The 17,936-nt window shown below is 36.7% G+C and overlaps 1 protein-coding gene across 5 annotated transcripts in view; it reads right to left on the reverse strand.

Moving 5' to 3' along the window:
* Positions 1-17,936, reverse strand: part of SLC66A2 (solute carrier family 66 member 2) — a 215,025-nt gene that overhangs the window by 98,578 nt on the left and 98,511 nt on the right. The gene's annotated exons all lie outside the window — the stretch shown is intronic.

Below are 17,936 nucleotides of genomic sequence, written 5' to 3' on the forward strand. Positions count from 1 at the left end.
GGAGAAAGAATTTCAGGCATGGAGAAAATATAAAGGCCCAGAGACAGGACATGGATCATTGTATATGAGGAATTACAAGCAGACCATTATGGCCTCACTGAAGAGGTTCATGGAAATGAGAGTAAGGAGAGTGAGTAAGGAGATTAAGGAACATAATTATCTTCAAAGCCTGGGTCTAAGGCTTCCAACATGAGACTTTTCCTGATTCCTTTCAGATACTAGCATCTCTCCTTCCCCAGAAGTTACTTTATTTATAATCAGACAGGGTACTTCAGAAATCTTAGGTTAGATTTAAGTTTGTTAAAGATTATGAACAGCAGGCTATAGGTTTCAGTCAAGACATTTATTAAATACTGGCAAGAAAAACTGCATTCTCACTACTGTTCCAAATGTAAACTAAACAGACAACCCCTTCCTAAAAAATCACCAGTGCCTAATTTCCTCTTCTGAATGAATGGAAATCAAATAGGTACACTTATAAGACTATGATACTAATTTATTAAATAGATAATGCCACGTTTACCATCAGTATTTTCTCCTGGGCCATGGTCTGTATTCTGATGATTAAACTAGTCTGTATCAAACAAGCAGATTTTGCAAAGCAGTTTCAAACAACTCAATTGGCCATGTTTACAAATATATGTTTCCATAGGTATATAACTAAAGGTTATAAACATCAGAGAATCGTATACTTCCCTTCCATCTGGCTCTTTTGAACAAAATCAGCTATGCTGACAGAAAGGTTGCATTTCTACACAAGTTGGCTTTGTGATTACAGAAGAAAAGGGATAGGGGATAAAGGGAAGTGATTTAAAGAGATGAGAGAAGAGGATACATACTATAGGGTGTAAGGCACTTCCCATCAGAAAAATAAACCAGACCATTCCTCCATCCCAACCTTTCCCCACAAGAAAATCAAATCTAGTAAGTAGAAAGTTAAGAGCTGAGTTTTTTGTTTGTTCTCATTCAGACCGAAATGGCAGTACTATAGCAGAAAGATGAAAAACTGTCAGAATACTTCCATTTAAGTATAAACTGAGATGGCAAAATAGATTTCCTGGCACATTTTTTCCCATGCTCAGTCTACCACAGAATCTGACTACATCAAGTCTTCAAAAAGATTATCAACACTCAGAAACATAAGCAAATTTAACCAAAATTACAGTAAAACCACCCACAAAATCTGTCCCCATGTGATTAAGCTGATGTACAATACCTAATAAGTACAAAAAGAGGAGTACAAAAGAAATTACCAGCCCACATTTTCTCTTTAAAAAAAAAGCCACCAGTCTTTCCCAGGAAAGTTTGGAGTACAACAAAGAAAAATTTTAGCATTCTTTCCTACTTACTTGGATATAACTCATCTAAAGCACAAAAAGTTAATGGATGAATACAAGTCTGAGTTTATAAGGATGTGACTGATAAGGAGTAAGAGATTATGACAAAAATTCATATTAAAAACATTTCACCAGATGGCTTTTGAATTTTTATAACTTAAGAATTATACTAATGGTTTTCTTAATAATAACAAATTCAGGTAAGGAGCTATGTGGCTATAGTTCTACTATAAACGTAAAGTTAAATATTTTAAATTGGCAAGTCCTGAAAGGCAAGTTCACTCTTACCAATTTTCCCTCAGTGCTTAACCCAATTTTGTACATGAGGAAGGAAACCTTTCAAAGTCAAGGCAGTGACTATAAACACATATATGAAGTATAAACAGGGCCCAAGAGTTGTCATTCCTTCACCATGATTAATAGTTCTGTAAGGTCTTTTCCATTGTCTTCCTATGAAAATATAAATCAAAAGGTAAAACCTGAAAGTTTTAAAGTTTTTTAAAAGTTCACACAGAGGGGCGGAGCCAAGATGGCTACAAGAGTGGAGGGTGGCCTAGGAGCTCTCTCATAAATCTTTGAAACTAAGGACTTTAACTAAATTTTCGAGGGACAGAACCCACAGAGGGAACCAATGAGGCAGTGCTCCTACTCAAGGTAACCTGGAAAAAGAGCAGAAAGGCTCTGCTCCCTGGGATCGGATAGGCGGCCTGCCAGAGGGGTGGCCCACCAGAGCGAAAGAACTTCAGCCTCCCGGAGGCAGCCCCAGGGCACTGGGAGCCGCAGCTCACAGCAGCGGGGAGTCTCCTGAGCTGCACCCCGGGAAGCACGGGGCACAAAGTGGGGGACCAGTCGGGGACCTCTGCCAGAGCAAGCACTTGGAGCCCAGCCCTCAGGGCACACAGCAAGCTGCCTGGTCACTGCATTCCAGATCCAGGAAACAGAAGCAGGCAGAGCTGGTAAGCAGGAGCCCCCAGGACATGAGTCCATTGAACTGAGGGAGGGGAGTGAAAAGAGAGAGCTCTGTCCTCTGCCCCTGGAACAGGACTCTGGGGCTCTGACCACATTCAGATCCTGATCACAGTCTAGGCCCCCCCCCACCTCAGCCCCGTGGCAGAGGGGGGTGCTTATGGTCATTCACAGACCAGGAGGGAGGACAGAGGACAGAGCCACTGAGACCCTTGTGGGAGTGTCCCAAAAGCTCAGGAAGCACCCCCAAAACAGGCTCAGGCTGGGAAAAATGAGCAAGCAGAGAAAAAAGAGGAACACAATTGAGAAATATTTTGCAAATGAGCCCAAGAAGGATCAAAATACTCAATCTGAAGATGAGGAAGCACAAGCTCCTACATCTAAAGACTCTAAGAAAAACAGAAATTGGGCTCAGGCTATGACAGAGATTAAAAAAGACTTTGAAAATCAAATGAGGGACTTAGAAGAAAAACTGGGAAAAGAAATGAGAGAGATGCAGGAAAAACATGAAAATGAAGTCAGCAGCCTAGTCAAGGAAATCCAAAAAAATGCTAAAGAAAATAGCATGCTAAAAACCAGCTTAGGTCAAATGGATAAAACAGTTCAAAAAGTTACGGAGGAGAAGAATGCTTTAAAAAGCAGAATGGGCCAGATGGAAAAAGAGAATTACTACAGGAAAATTGCCCTGATATCCTAGAAGCAGAGGGCAAAACAGAAATGGAGAGAATCCACCGATCCCCTCGAGAAAGAGATCCCAAAAAACCAACCCCTAGGAATATCATAGCCAACTTCCAGAACTCCCAAGTCAAAGAGAAAATATTACAAGCAGCCAGAAGGACACAGTTCAAATATCATGGAGCTGCAGTCAGGATCACACAGGACTTAGCAGCAGCTACATTGGAAGCTCATAGGGCTTAGAATATAATATACCGGAAGGCAAGAGAGCATAGAATGCAGCCAAGAATGAACTACCCAGCAAGGCTGAATGTCCTCTTCCAGGGAAAAAGCTGGACTTTCAATGAACCAGGGGAATTTCAAATGTTCCTGTTGGAATGGCCAGAGCTGAACAGAAGGTTTGATCTTCAGATACAGGACTAGGGTGAAGCATAAAGATTGGAGGAGAGAGGAAAATATGAGGGACTTAATGATGATGAACTGCATGTATTCCTATATAGAAAAGTGACACTGATAATACTCATATGAACCTTCTCAGTTAATAGAGTAGTTGAAGCACAGGAGAAAGCTGAATTCAAAGATAAAATATGGTGTAAAAATGGAATCAATAGAGAAAAAAAGGGAAATGTAATGGGAGAAAGCAAAAGGAGAGGGGGAATAGGCCAAGATATTTCATATAATAAGATTTTCTTTATTATAATGAGTTATTGCAATGATATGGAAGGGGGGGGAAGGCAAGGGGGAACAAGGGAATCTTCGCCCTTATCAGAGGTGGCTAGGAGAGGAAACAGCATATATACTCAATGGGGTATAGGCATTTGGAGTAAGAAGGAGAGAGGGGGGACAGGGGGAAGGGGGGGATGTGAGTGATGGAGGAGAGGATGGACCATGGGGGGGGAGAGTGGTAAGATATAACACATTTTCTTTTTTACTTATTGCAAGGGGCTGGGATTGGATGGCCTGTCCGGGACCACAGGGCCAGATGGATTCTAGGCCTAAGGGGTGGTATGGGGGCTCGGGGCCTCTTGGCCCCAGGGCCAGGGATCTGTCTGCTGCACCACTCAGCTACCCAACAGCAGAGTCAGAGTGAAAGGAGAGAAAATATAGTACATGGTAGTGGAGAAATACGAAAGGAGGGAGCTGCGATCAGCAGTGGCAACACTGGAAAAATATGGAAGTAACTTTTGTGATGGACTTATCAAAAAGAATGATCCACCCAGGACAGAGTTGTTGGTGTTAGAACAAAGACTCAAGCACATCTTTTATTATTATTATTATTATTATTATTATTTTGGGGGCAAATGGGGCTGGGTGGCCTGCCTGGGACCACATAGCAGGGTGATCCTTGGGTGTCTGAGGCCGGATTTGGCCCCGGGTGCTCCTGGCTCAAGGGCCAATGCTCTGTCCGCCACCCAGCCACCCCTACTATTATTACTATTTTATTTTATTTTGGGTCTTTTTTTCTTTTTTTTTTTGGTTTTTTGCAGGGCAGTGGGATTCAGGTAGCTTGCATATCACAAGGCTGGGTGATTGTTGGGTGTACGAGGCCAGATGTGGGCTCCGATGCTCGTGGCTCCAGGGCTGGTGATCCGTCCATTGCTCCACCTGGCCATACCTACAATTATTACTATTATTTCTTTTTAATTTTTTTCTCTCCCCTTTACTTTATCGCTGAAGCAAGTCTATATTTATGGGGGGGAGGGGGTATCTCATTCACTCTTAAACAAGAATATTTTACTAATGTAAAAATAACATTAATTGTACAAAATGAGAATAAATATTAAATTTAAAAAAAAGTTCACACAGAACAAGAATATCATCTACAAGTTGGCATGAACAAAACTGTCTATATAGACTACCAGAAAGTCAAGTCTAAGAGATGGAGGAAATAAAAATATAGCTAACAAAAGTAGTAAGTCCCCTGTTTAGTGACATCTACCTAGCAACAACAATAATCCTGGACAAATCAATGTCTAGGCAGGACAGCAAAGAACAAGTTGAAAGTTTAATGGAGCCAAATGCAAGGATGGTCTGAGCTCTGTTCATTTATCACTCAGAGGGGCAGCTAGGTGGTGCAGTGGATAAAGCACCAGTCCTGGAGTCAGGAGTACCTGGGTTCAAATCTGCTCTCAGACCCTTAATACTTACCTAGCTGTGTGGCCTTGGGCAAGCCACTTAACCCCATTTGCCTTGCAAAAACAAAACAAAACAAAACAAAAAACCTCATTTATCACTTAGAGATAAGTACTTTGGACCTCTCCTCTCTCTCAGAGAAAGGAAGAGAGGCATGAAATATTCAATAGGAAGATTCATGTTATTTTTATATCTATACACACAGATATGTACTATAAGACTGTATTTTTTGACAGGAACTATTTTTTTTTGTATCTTGAATGATACTAGAAAAGATGACTCTTCTGCTCTCTACATCAGTGGTTCATGACATAGGAAGTAGCAGCAGAACTTCCATGACTAAATTGTTTAAAAGACTGGACCTAGACACATCAGAACACTGTCTTCTTTGTTAATGAGGGAAGGACAAATGTTTTAGCCTGGAAGTAAGATAATCTCTCAGCAGGAAGATACTAGAATTCGGGGGGGGGGGGGGGGGTAGGAAAAGATTGCTGCAACAGACGGGATTTTACCTGAGATCCAAAGGAAGCCAGGAGGTGAAGGTGAGGAAGGAGTACATCCCAAGTACATCCCAAGATAATCAATGAAAAGGACATGGTTGAGAGAGAAAATCTTGTTCAAGGAACAGCCAGTAGCCCAGTGTCAATGCATTATAGAGTAAGAAGAAGGGAATAAGGTATAAGAAAAACGGAAAGGCAGGAAAGAGCTAGGTTTAGAACTTCAAAAGGCAGAGGATATTATATTTGAACCCAGAGGTCTTTAAGAGTCATTGCAATTCAATGGTGGAGTGAGGGGAGAGAAATGACATGGACAAACCTGGACTTTAGGAAAATCAATTTTGGTAATGGAGTAGATAAATTAGAATGGAAAGTAACCTGAGAAACAGAGTCTAATTAGGAAATTATTACAGTGGTCCAAGTAACAGGCATTAAAAGGATATATTAGTTTGGTGCACACATGAAAGGAAAGAAACATAAACAAAGAAATTCCATGAAGGCAGAAATGATAAACTCTGACAATAGAATAAATATACGAACTGATTGTGAGTGAGAAATCAAGGATGATTCAAATACCAAAGATGTCCTAATATTAATTTATTATTTAATATTTTTGAGATTTTATACATATAATATATTACATATATTATATATTAAAATATCTTGAGGATAAAGCACCCTACCATTCACCTTTGCTCTATGTGGTCCTCTATTTTTTAATATTTTACTTTTTCCCCAATTATATATAAAACAATTTTAAAAATGTTATTTTTTTAAGTTTTGAGTTTCAAATTCTATCTCTTCCATCCTTTACCTTCCTCCTCCTTGAGATGGTAAACATTTGATACAGATTATACATGTGCAATCATGTAAAACATTTCCATATTAGTCATTTTGTACAAGAAGATTCAAATAAAAAAGTGAAAAATAATATGCTTTATTCTGCATTCAGACAACACGAGTTCTTTCTCTAGCGGTGGATAGCATTTTTCATCATTTGGGTTCATGTGGATCATTGAATTGCTGAGAATACCAAAGTCATTCACAGTTCTTCATCATAATATTGTTATTACTGTGTACAATGTCCTCCTGATTCTGCTCACTTTACTCAGCATCAGTTCAAATAAGTCTTTTCAAGTCATGTCATCCAACTTATTTATAAAGCACAATAATATTCATATATAAACATATATCACAAATAGTTTAGTCATTTTCCCTATTGATAAGAATTCCTTCAATTTCCAAATCTTAGTCAACACAAAAAAGAACAGCTATACATATTTTTTTTTTTACAAATACATGCTTATCCCTTTAAAAAAAAATCTCTTTGTGATACAGACCTAGCAGTGATATTGCTGGATCAAAGGATATATCATGACAGCCCTTTGGGCACAGTTCCAAATTGTTCTCCAAAATAGTTGTAGTAGTTCAAAATTCTACTAATAGTGCATTAGAGTTTCAGTTTTCTCATATCCCCTCCAATATTTGTCATTGTCCTTTTTTGTCACATTAACCAATCTGCTAGGGGTGGTACCTCAACAGTTGTTTTAATTTACGTTTCCCTAATTGGTAATGATTTAGAGCATTTTTCCACATTAACTATAGATAGCTTTGGTTTCTTTCTCAGAAAACTTCCCTGTTCATATTCTTAGATCATTTATCAACTGAGGAATGACAAGTATTCTTTTACATTTGATTCATTTTCTATTTGTAAAATGAGTATTTCTTAGAAATACTTACTATAATTTAGAATTACATCCAAAAGGCAATAAAAATGTGCATACCCTTTGATCCAGCAATAGCACTACTGGGTCTATACCCTGAAGAGATCATGGAAAAAAAGTAAAAACATCACTTGTACAAAAACGTTCATAGCAGCTCTGTGATGGCAAAGAACTGGAAATTGAGTAAATGTTCATCAACTGGTAAATAGCTGAACAAATTGTGGTATATGTACCACATATGGAACACTATTGCTCGATTAGAAACAAGGAGGAATGGGAATTCAGAGAAGCCTGGAAAGACTTACATGAACTGACGCTAAACGAGATGAGCAGAACCAGAAGAACACTACAGTATAACGGCAACATGGGGTTGCTGAGCAATCTTAATGGACTTGTTCATTTCGTCAATGCAACAATTGGGGACAATTTTAGGTCATCTGTGATGGAGAATACCATCCATATCCAAAGAAAGAATTGTGGAGTTTAAACAAAGACCAAAGACTATCACCTTTAATTTTTAAAAAACATTATCTTCTGTATTATGCAACTTTGCTATCTGTTATATTTTATTTTTTCCTTAAAGATATGTTTTTCCTCTCAACACATTCAATTTTGGTCAGTGTATGGCACGAAAACAATGTAAAGACTATCAGACTGCCTTCTGTAAGGTGGAGAAAGGGAAGCAAGATTGGGGGGTGGAATTGTAAAACTCTGAATTTTCAAAAAAAGAAATTCTTAAACTTCAAAAAAATAAATACTTGCTATAAATTTTTTCCTTCTAATTTTGGTTGCAATGGTTTTGTTTATGCAAGTTCTTTTTTAATTTTATATAACAAAAATTATCATTTGGTCTTAAATTCTTCCCTTATCCATAGATCTATGCTTAAGCCTATTCTAGGCTCTCCTAATTTGTTTATGGGGTCATCCTTTATTTGTAAAACACATATCCATTTTGACTTTATCTTGGTATACAATGTAAGATATAGATTTATATCTAGTTTCTGCCATAATATTTACCAATTTTCTCAGCAGATTTTGTCAAATAATGAGTTTTTGTCCAAAAAGTTTAGCTATTTGGGTATATCAAACTCTAGATTACTATGGTAATTTACTATAATGTATCATTTACCTAATTTATTCCACTGAGCCCCAATTCCATTTTTTAGCCTATACCAGATGTTTGGGTAATTATTTTATAATACAGTTTGAAATCCAGTATGGTAAGACCATTTTTACTGATTCCCTTGATGCTGTTGATCTTTTTGTTTTTCCAGATGAATTGCAATTATTTTTCTAGCACCAAAAAACCATTTTGGGATACCCTGTATAAGCTATACTATTGGATAAGCAGATTGCTTTAGGTAGAAATTTTTATCATATTTGTCCAGCATACCAATTTATATTTTTCCAGTTGCTTACATCTGAATTTATTTGTGTGAAAAAATGTTTTGTAATTCTATTCATATGGTTTCTGAGTTTTTCTTGGCAGTTGGACTCCCAAGTATTTCATGTAGATTACAGCTATTTTAAATGGAATTCTTTTTTCTATTTCTTAGTGCTGGATTTTGTTGGTAATATTTAGAAATGTTGATAATTTATATGGTTTGTGTTATATCTTGCAACTTTACTAAAGTTGTTAAATATTTCAACTAGTTTTTTTAGTTGATTCTCTAGGATTCATATCGCTTGCAAAGACAGTTTTATAAGAGTTTTCTTGCAATTCATGATTTGTTGAAAAGTCATTTTACAAAGAAAAAGAAGTCATTTTTGTTCAACACAATTATTGGAACCTGTGCATAAGAACAATATGTAAAATTTCCTAAGTATACTAGAATTCTAGAATTCTACCTAAAGCAAACTGCTTATCCAATAGTATAGTTTATACAGGGTATATCAAAATGATTTTATGGTGCTAGAAAAATGGGAAAAGCCTCCATCTCCCCACTAATCAAACTGTCAAGTGAATGATAACCCTGATCTAAAATGAAAGAGATTAAAGAAAAGATTATTGTAGCTTATGTTATTTTTGAAACACGGGGCCAAGACCTTCATTAAATAAAAACCAATCAAGGCATTCTGACTCTGTCAAGTATCTAGGCATTAGAGAGAAGTGAAAACTTGAAACAGAAATAACTTCCATTCAGGCAATCACCAAGATTTTTATGTAGAAGAATCTTAAATGGAATAAAGGGTAATTGAGTTAAAACTAACATGACTTGTGACATGACTTGAGGATAGAATGCAGAATCTTCTCCCTTTCACAAATTTGGTTTGACTTAGATGAAAACTGACAAAAAAGTTATTAACATCAACTGAACCACAGAAAAGAAAAAGAGCTAATTTTTAAATCCGTCAGTCCAATTCTTCAGGGAAAGTTGGATTCAGTTAACACAGAATTTTCTACTAAAAGTTTCCAATGCTGTTGGGAATACTTTTTTAAGATAGTAGAAATATCTTACTGGATATTTCATTAGAAGATGAAAGAAGGGGTGGCTAGTTGGCATAGTGGATAGAACACCAGCCCTGGAGTCAGGACCACCTGGGTTCAAATCCAGCCTCAGACACTTAATAATTACCTATCTGTGTGGCCTTGGGCAAGCCACTTAACCCCACTGCCTTGCAAAAAAAAAAAAAAAACCTTAAAAAAAGAAGACGAAAGAAGCCCACTTTACAATTGCCTCTAATTAAGTCTGAGATTAATTTATTTACTAATTTTGTCCAATGAGAACTTCTTCCACAATCATGTTTCCTCTTGTGACCCTTTACAAAGAATGATCTCCTGGCTCTGTATATGTCACTACAGGCAGCTGTACAATGTTATAGTACAAATGCTAAAATATTAAATTTTCTCATTACCCCATGAATGTCTATTACTTCTCTCTCTCTCTCTCTCTCTCTCTCTCTCTCTCTCTCTCTCTCTCTCTCTCTCTCTCTTTCTCTCATAAACAGTTTTCACCTAACTAGTATATATCAAATCGTTTCTCAGTGTAAGTCACCAAAGAGAATACAAAGACACATACTCCTGATCTATTCTCCATGCAAACTCTAAAAGGAATGAAGTCACAATTACCATTTATCCCTTTATTTCATATAAAAGGTTTCTAATTTTTGTGGAGGGTGGGGGGAAGGGGAAAGCTACCTTTTATTTTCCTGAATCCTTAAGATGCACAGAGAATTAAAGATGGAGTCAGTCTTTCAATGGAATCCAGAAAGCATCCTACACACACATACACACACACACACACACACACACACACACACACACACACACACACACATACACAAAGATATATACTTCTACCCTTCAACAGGAATCCTGATAACTTCAGAAAAGGATTACAAATTAGCCATCACTAGCTTGGAGATATGGCTTCAGAATCAAACAGTAGACCCTGGATTGGGGAATCTAGGATTCCTCTGGAAGTTCCCAAAATAATGCTGCTGATAAGAAACAGAAATACTAATATTATTTGCAATTTCCTTGTTTGAATGCAAAATTCTCATGGAAATCTAGGGAAAAAAACTCCTTATTTGCTAAAACTGCTGGGAAAACTGGAAATCTCGAATAAATTAATCTTAGCTCCAAAACCTTATACTATATACCATATTATAAACAGATACATGATCTAGGATACAAGATTATTATATGATAAAAAAATTTATAAAAAAATTGATTATATACCTCTCACACTTAATAGGAAATATATTTTTTAAACAAACAAGAGATAGGAGGAAATTACAAAAGATAAAATAGATAACTTTTTATTATGTAAAATTGAAAAGTTCCTGCACAAACAAAATTAATACACCTAGGATAAGAAGGAAAAAGGTCAAATGAGAAAAAAAATATTTGCATGAAAATTATCTGGCAAGGGCTTGGTATCCAAGATATATGAACAATTTATATACATATGTATGTGCATATATGTACACATGTTTGTGTGTGTATGGGCTATTTCCCGAAAAATAACTGGTCAAAGGATATGAGCAAATAGTTCTCATACTCAGAGTGTTCACAACAACATGAAAGAATACTCCAAAGCATTAATAATAAAATAAAATAAATAAAAAGCTATACTAAAGTTTCACCTTAAACTCTACAAAGTAGCAATCCCCCAACCCAAAAATCATTATTAGAGGGATTAAAGAATGACTGACACACTATTGAATTTTTTGGTGAAGGTATGAAATTGTTCAGTCATTTTGGAAGGTAATTTGAAAATATGCAAATAAAATGACTAAAATATCCATACTCTTTGAACCAGATAAGTCATAACCAGATTCATGACCCAGGAAAATCAGAAATACCCCATATACCGTGAAACATTTACAGCAACACTTTTTTGTGTAGCGAAGACTTGGAAACAGTGGCTATCCATCAAATGGAGAATGGCTAAATAAATTGGGGTACATGAAAGCCCAAGAATATTACTGTGCTATAAGAAATGATATGTGTGATGAATTCAGAGAAGTATGGAAAGCTCTATTTGAACTGATACAAAATGAAGTCAACAGAGCCAAAAATAATATACATAAATATAGATGCACAATAACTACAACAATGTAAACAGAGAGTTCACACACACACACACAAAAATCAAATGAATGTAAATAAATTAGTAAGGACAAGTACTGAAAGGAAAAAAGATTAAGAGAACATTCCCAACCTTACCCCTTCATAGAGGTGGGAGATGCATAGGTGTTACAAAATGCACGTGTTTCCAGACTTTTTCAACATATGGATAAGTTGTGCTAAATTTCTTTATCAAAAAATATTGCTTGTTATATGAATGGTTCTCTTGGGAGAAGGAAGGGAAGAGATGCATGGTGATAAAAAAGAAATAATATTTTTTAAAAATTAAAAATGTTAACACTCATGATTTAAAAAATCAACTTGAACTCCCTATTAAAAAGATACCATTGGGCAGCTAGGTGGCGCAGTGGATAGAGCACCGGCCCTGGAGTCAGGAGTACCTGAGTTCAAATCTGGCCTCAGACACTTAGTAATTACCTAGCTGTGTGGCCTTGGGCAAGCCACTTAACCCCACTGCCTTGCAAAAAAACAAAACAAAACAAAAAGATACCATTTAAGAAACTAGAGTACCATTAAATTTCTTTTTAATTAAGAACTTTTGGCAATATTATTTTAGTCATAATATACCACATACAATCAAATTGTTTCCCACCTTTTAAATATTCTTCCAACTTCTTTCAAACTATGTCACAGATCTTCTAGGTTAGAAAATGAGAAATAAGATAATGATTTTGCAAAAATCCATTTTTAAAAATTATTTAAACCACATTAATTCATTATTGCACTATCATTTAAGAAACTAGTCTGTTAAATTTCTTTTTAATTAAGAACTATTGGCAATATTATTTTAGTCAGAATATACCACATTCAATCAAATTGTTTCCCACTTTTTAAATCTTCTTCCAAACTATGTCACAAATCTTCTTCGTTAGAAAATGAGAAATAAGATAACATTTTGCAAAAATCCATTTTTAAAAATTATTCAAGTTACATTAATTCATTGTTGCACTAGAGCTGTGAACTGGTTCAGTCATTCTGCAAAGTAATTTAGACTTAAACTCAGAACTCATTAAATGCATATACTCTTTGACCCACTACAGTGTATAATTATGAAGTCCACAATCCAAGAAAATAAAGAAACTGATATTTACTCCTCCAAAAAATTATAGTAACTCTATTGTAAAAGATTTACAAATCTTTTTTTTTGAAATTTACAATTTTCCCCCTAATCTTGCTTCCCTCCCCCCCACTCTCCACAGAAAGTAGTCTGTTAGTTTTTACATTGTTTCATGGTATACATTGATCTAAGTTGAATGTGATGGGAGAGAAATCATATCCTTAAAGAAGAAAAATAAAGTATAAGAGATAGCAAAGATACATAAGGATATATCATATTTGTCTTTTTTTAATTAAAGGTAATAGCCTTTGTTCAAACTCCACAATCCTTTCTCTGGATACAGCTGGTATTCTCCATCACAGATACCCCCAAATTTTGCCTGATTGTTGCACTGATGGAATGAGCAAATCTATTAAGGTTGATCATCACCCCCACGTTGCTGTTAGGGTGTACAATGATCTTCTGGTTCTGCTCATCTTGCTCAGCATCAGTTCATGAAAATCCCTTCAGGTTTTCGTGAATTCCCAGCCCTCCTGGTTTCTAATAGAACAATAGTGTTCTATCACATACATATACCACAGGTTAAGCCATTCTCCAACTGATGAACATTCACTTAATTTCCAATTCTTTGCCACCACAAACAGGGCTGCTATGAATATTTTTGTACAAGTGGTGTTTTTTACCTTTTCTTCATAATCTCTTCAGGGTATAGTCCCAGTAGTGATATTGTTAGATCAAAGGGTATATACCAAATTCCTTTTTAAAATCAAATTTTACTTTTTTTAATTAGCAAAAATGTATTTTTGTCACTCCCCTAAAACATTCACTGAGGAAGAAAAGGAGAAAAATAACATCTTTGTAACAAACTTGGATAATCAAGCAAAATCATTTCCCATGGGTTCTGTGTGTGTGTGTGTGTGTGTGTGTGTCCATCTGTCTGTTTCACTCTGTACCAAGTCCATCACCTCTCTGACAGGAAGAAAAAAAGCATTATAGTATCAAGCATGGTTTTTTGCTTTTATCAGTTTTCAAAAGTTATTTATCTTTACAATTTTGTTACTGTATAAATTGTTCTCCTGTTTCCTGCTAACTTTATATCAGTTCATAAAAGTCTTCCCAGATTTGTCTCTTAAATGATCACTTTCTTTCTTTATTAGCACAAAATACATTGCATTCATATACCATGATTTATTCCCCAATTAATGGAAGTCCCATTAGTTTGCATTTCTCTGCAACTACAAAAGTGAAGAAGTTGGGGTTTTTTTGTGATTGAAAAAGAATGACAAATATCAATGTACTAGATAGGGATCAGCTGGTCTGGTACAATGCACCCTAAGTCCAAGACTCTGTTAACCATTCAACATCAGACATGCTCTAGGAATTAACCACAGCTTCTGAGGCTTCTAACAGTGCCTCACCACTTGGTATTGTCCTTTATAAACGTCCCAGGTTTTTCCTTCTAGATAGAGAGTTTTATGAACAAATTTCTGTATTTCATTTTCAAGAAATTTTTTCATGTAGAAATTACTTTCATTGAATAACTCTGACACCTTGTTTCTGTTACGTGTTCCAGTAACCCCGTTGTTCAAAGGACCCTTAGAATTAAAAATGATCATTTAAGCCTCTGATTCCTAAGCTCCAACTAGACTTAGCTTTTGAAAGAGAAAAAAAATATTTCAAGTAAGACACTACAGTCTATGTTAGAGATGTTATTGTTGAGTTGTTTCAGTCATGTCTCACTCTCCATGACCCCATTTGGAGTTTTCTTGACAAAGATACTGAAATGGTTTGCCATCTCTGGCTCATTTTACAGATAAGGAAACTGAATGAAGTGATTTGGCCAGGATCACACAGTTAATAAGTATCTGAAGTCAAATTTGAACTTAGATCCTCTGACTCCAGGGCCAGTGCTCTAACCACTTTGCCACCTAGTCCTTTTACTCCCATGTGCTCTCTCTCTCCCCTTCCCCCGATAGATATGTGTGTACACACACATGTTTAAATATACATATATATATATGTATATTTATGAAAGGGGGGAGAGAGAAAGCCATTTTGTTATTGTTATCCTTAAGAAAAGCATGTGAAGTCTTCCACTGGTGGAATGGGCAGAGGAGAACAATTTGTTCCAACAGCCATAAAGCCTGCTGAAGCAGGTGCTGTGGAGCACTTAGAGCTTAGTTAGACATCAAAAATGCCATGGTCATCCATTGCATCTAGAGCTGTCACCAGTTGTCTTGACTCTGTCTTTCTATGCTGGATCATGATGACTTTAGAAGAGAGAATGAGGCAGTTGATTTTGTGCAATTCTACCTCACTTAAATGCAATTTTCGTACACAACAAAAATCATCACTCATAATCATTCCTCACAGTCCTGTGGCAACAGGCAAGTGATGAAACAGCAGGTGTGGATACAATAGAAGTTTGTAGTCACAGTCCTGCACACAGATGGCCCAGAGCCATAGGGTTGTTTCTTCACTGAAAGCAGCAGCAGGATTAGCAGCCCCCTGGGTGACTGAGCAGCTCTTTTAAGGATCACACTGCTCACCTCCTGATGCAAGGAAGGGACTAGAAAAGGTGCCCTAAAAATTGTCTGCTTACCCAAACTTGGCCTGATTACCTCGATAGTCGAGGAATCTGACTGCAATTGAAATAAAAAAAATCTACAAAAACTTTTTTTTAGATTTTTGCAAGGCAAATGGGGTTAAGTGGCCAGCCCAAGGCCACACAGCTAGGTAATTATTAAGTGTCTGAGACTGGATTTGAATTCAGGTACCCCTGACTCCATGGCCGATGCTCTATCCACTGCCCCACCTAGTCAACCCCAAAAACTTCTTCAAAGATCCCACTCATCTTCAGTGCATGGAACATGTGCACAGTCATAGACAACACAAGCTCCAATAGACCTGAAAGATGAACAGTTCTTGTTGTGAGAGAACTAAGTATCTGTGGTATCCAAATTAGCAGCCCCGAAGGCCAGTTTACTGAAGACAGAGCTAGATACACTTTTTTTTGGAGTAGTGGCAGTGAAAGGGAACACCATGAAGTTGATGTAAGTTTTACAATCAAAACTAATCTAGTCACCACCATTCTTAAATGCCTACAAAAAAGGAGTGAATGACAGGCTTACAACAATGAGAGTACCACTTCCAGGAAAATGCCATGCCACCATCATTAGTGACTATGCTCCCACCATAATGAACACTGATGAAGTAAAAGAAAAATTTTATGAAGATCTGAACTCCCTTATCATCAATGTACAAAAGAGGGCAAGCTTATAATGCTGAGTGATTTTAATACCTTTTAAAGAAGGCTCAGATTACCAGACATGGCAGGAAGTCCTTGGGAGAAATGGAATGGGAAACAGCAACATCAATGGTAACCTTCCACTGAAGACTTGTGCATCTCATAATCTTCATATCACAAACACTTGTCTTCCATTTACCTAAATGCAATAAAACTTCCTGAATGCACCTTCATAGCAAACACTGGCATCTATTAGACCATGTGACTATAAGGAGAAGATATATACAGGATATAAGAGTGACAAAGGCAATGTGCTTGACTATTCAGACTCATCCTAAGCTAAATACTCATATTCAAAGTGGCAGCCCCAAGGCAAAATGAATACTAGAAGAATTAATATCAAGAGATAGTGTCTCTTTGAGCAGGAACAGTTTGTTGCTAACTTGAAGGGAAAACAGTCAACACAGAGCTGACAACAAGTGGAGCAGAAAAAGAATGGACACCTTTCAGAGATCTGGTATACAGCACTGCATTTGCTCATCTGGATCAAAACACTCGCAAACATCAAGACTGGTGTGATGAAAATGATGGGGAAATTCAGAAGCTGTTAAATGAAAAACAAGAACTCCAAAGGGTTTACCAGAAGGATAGTTCATCCATTTCTTTTTTTAAATTTTTTTTTCAGGGCAGCTAGGTGGCGCAGTGAATAAAGCACCAGCCCTGGAGTCAGGAGTACCTGGGTTCAAATCCGGTCTCAGACACTTAATAATTACCTAGCTGTGTGGCCTTGGGCAGGCCACTTAACCCCATTTGCCTTGCAAAAAAAAAAAAACCTAAAAAAAATTTTTTTTCCAGTTTTTTCCCCCAATCTTGCTTTCCTCTCTTTACCCACCCCCACAGAAGGCAGTCTGATAGTCTTTATATTGTTTCCATGCTATACATTGATCAAAATTGAATGTATTGGGAGAAAAATCATATCCTTAAGGAAAAAACAAAATATTGAGATGGCAAAATTACATAATAAGATATCTTTTTTTAAAAAATTAAAGATAATAGTCTTTGGTCTTTGTTTAAACTCCACAATTCTTTCTTTGGGTACAGATGGTATTCTCCAGCATGGATACCCCAAAATTGTTATGATTGTTGCACTGATGAAATGAGCAAGTCCATTAAGATTGATCATCAAACCCATGTTGCAGTTAGGGCATACAATGTTCTTCTGGTTCTGCTCATCTTGCTCAGCATCAGTTCATGCAAATCTTTCCAGGCTTCTCTGATTCCCATCCCTCTTGGTTTCTAATAGTAGTTCATCCATTTCTAAGAAAGCAGCATTTAATTCCATCAAAAGTGAAGTCCAAGCAAAGTTTAGAGAGATGCAAGACTCTTGGCTCAGTAAGAAGGCAGGTGATACTCAATTTTACGCAGACAGTAACAAACCAAAATGCTTTTATGTTGCCCTGAAGGCTATTTATGGGCCAAGACATATGGTGCATCTCAACTACTCAGTGCTGATGGATCCATATTGATCAACCAAAGGGACATGATCTCAGAGAGATGAGCTGAACATTTCCACAATGTTCTTAACAGACTATCATCAATTAATATAGAAGTCATTGGCCATTTACCTCAAGTTGAAGTCAATCAGTCCCTAGTTGAAGTTCCAACTAAAGAAGAGGTTTTGAATTCCATTAGACTCCTTTCAAGTG

The sequence above is a fragment of the Macrotis lagotis genome, chromosome X (genome assembly GCF_037893015.1).
Source record: "Macrotis lagotis isolate mMagLag1 chromosome X, bilby.v1.9.chrom.fasta, whole genome shotgun sequence".
Lineage (NCBI taxonomy): Eukaryota > Metazoa > Chordata > Mammalia > Peramelemorphia > Peramelidae > Macrotis > Macrotis lagotis.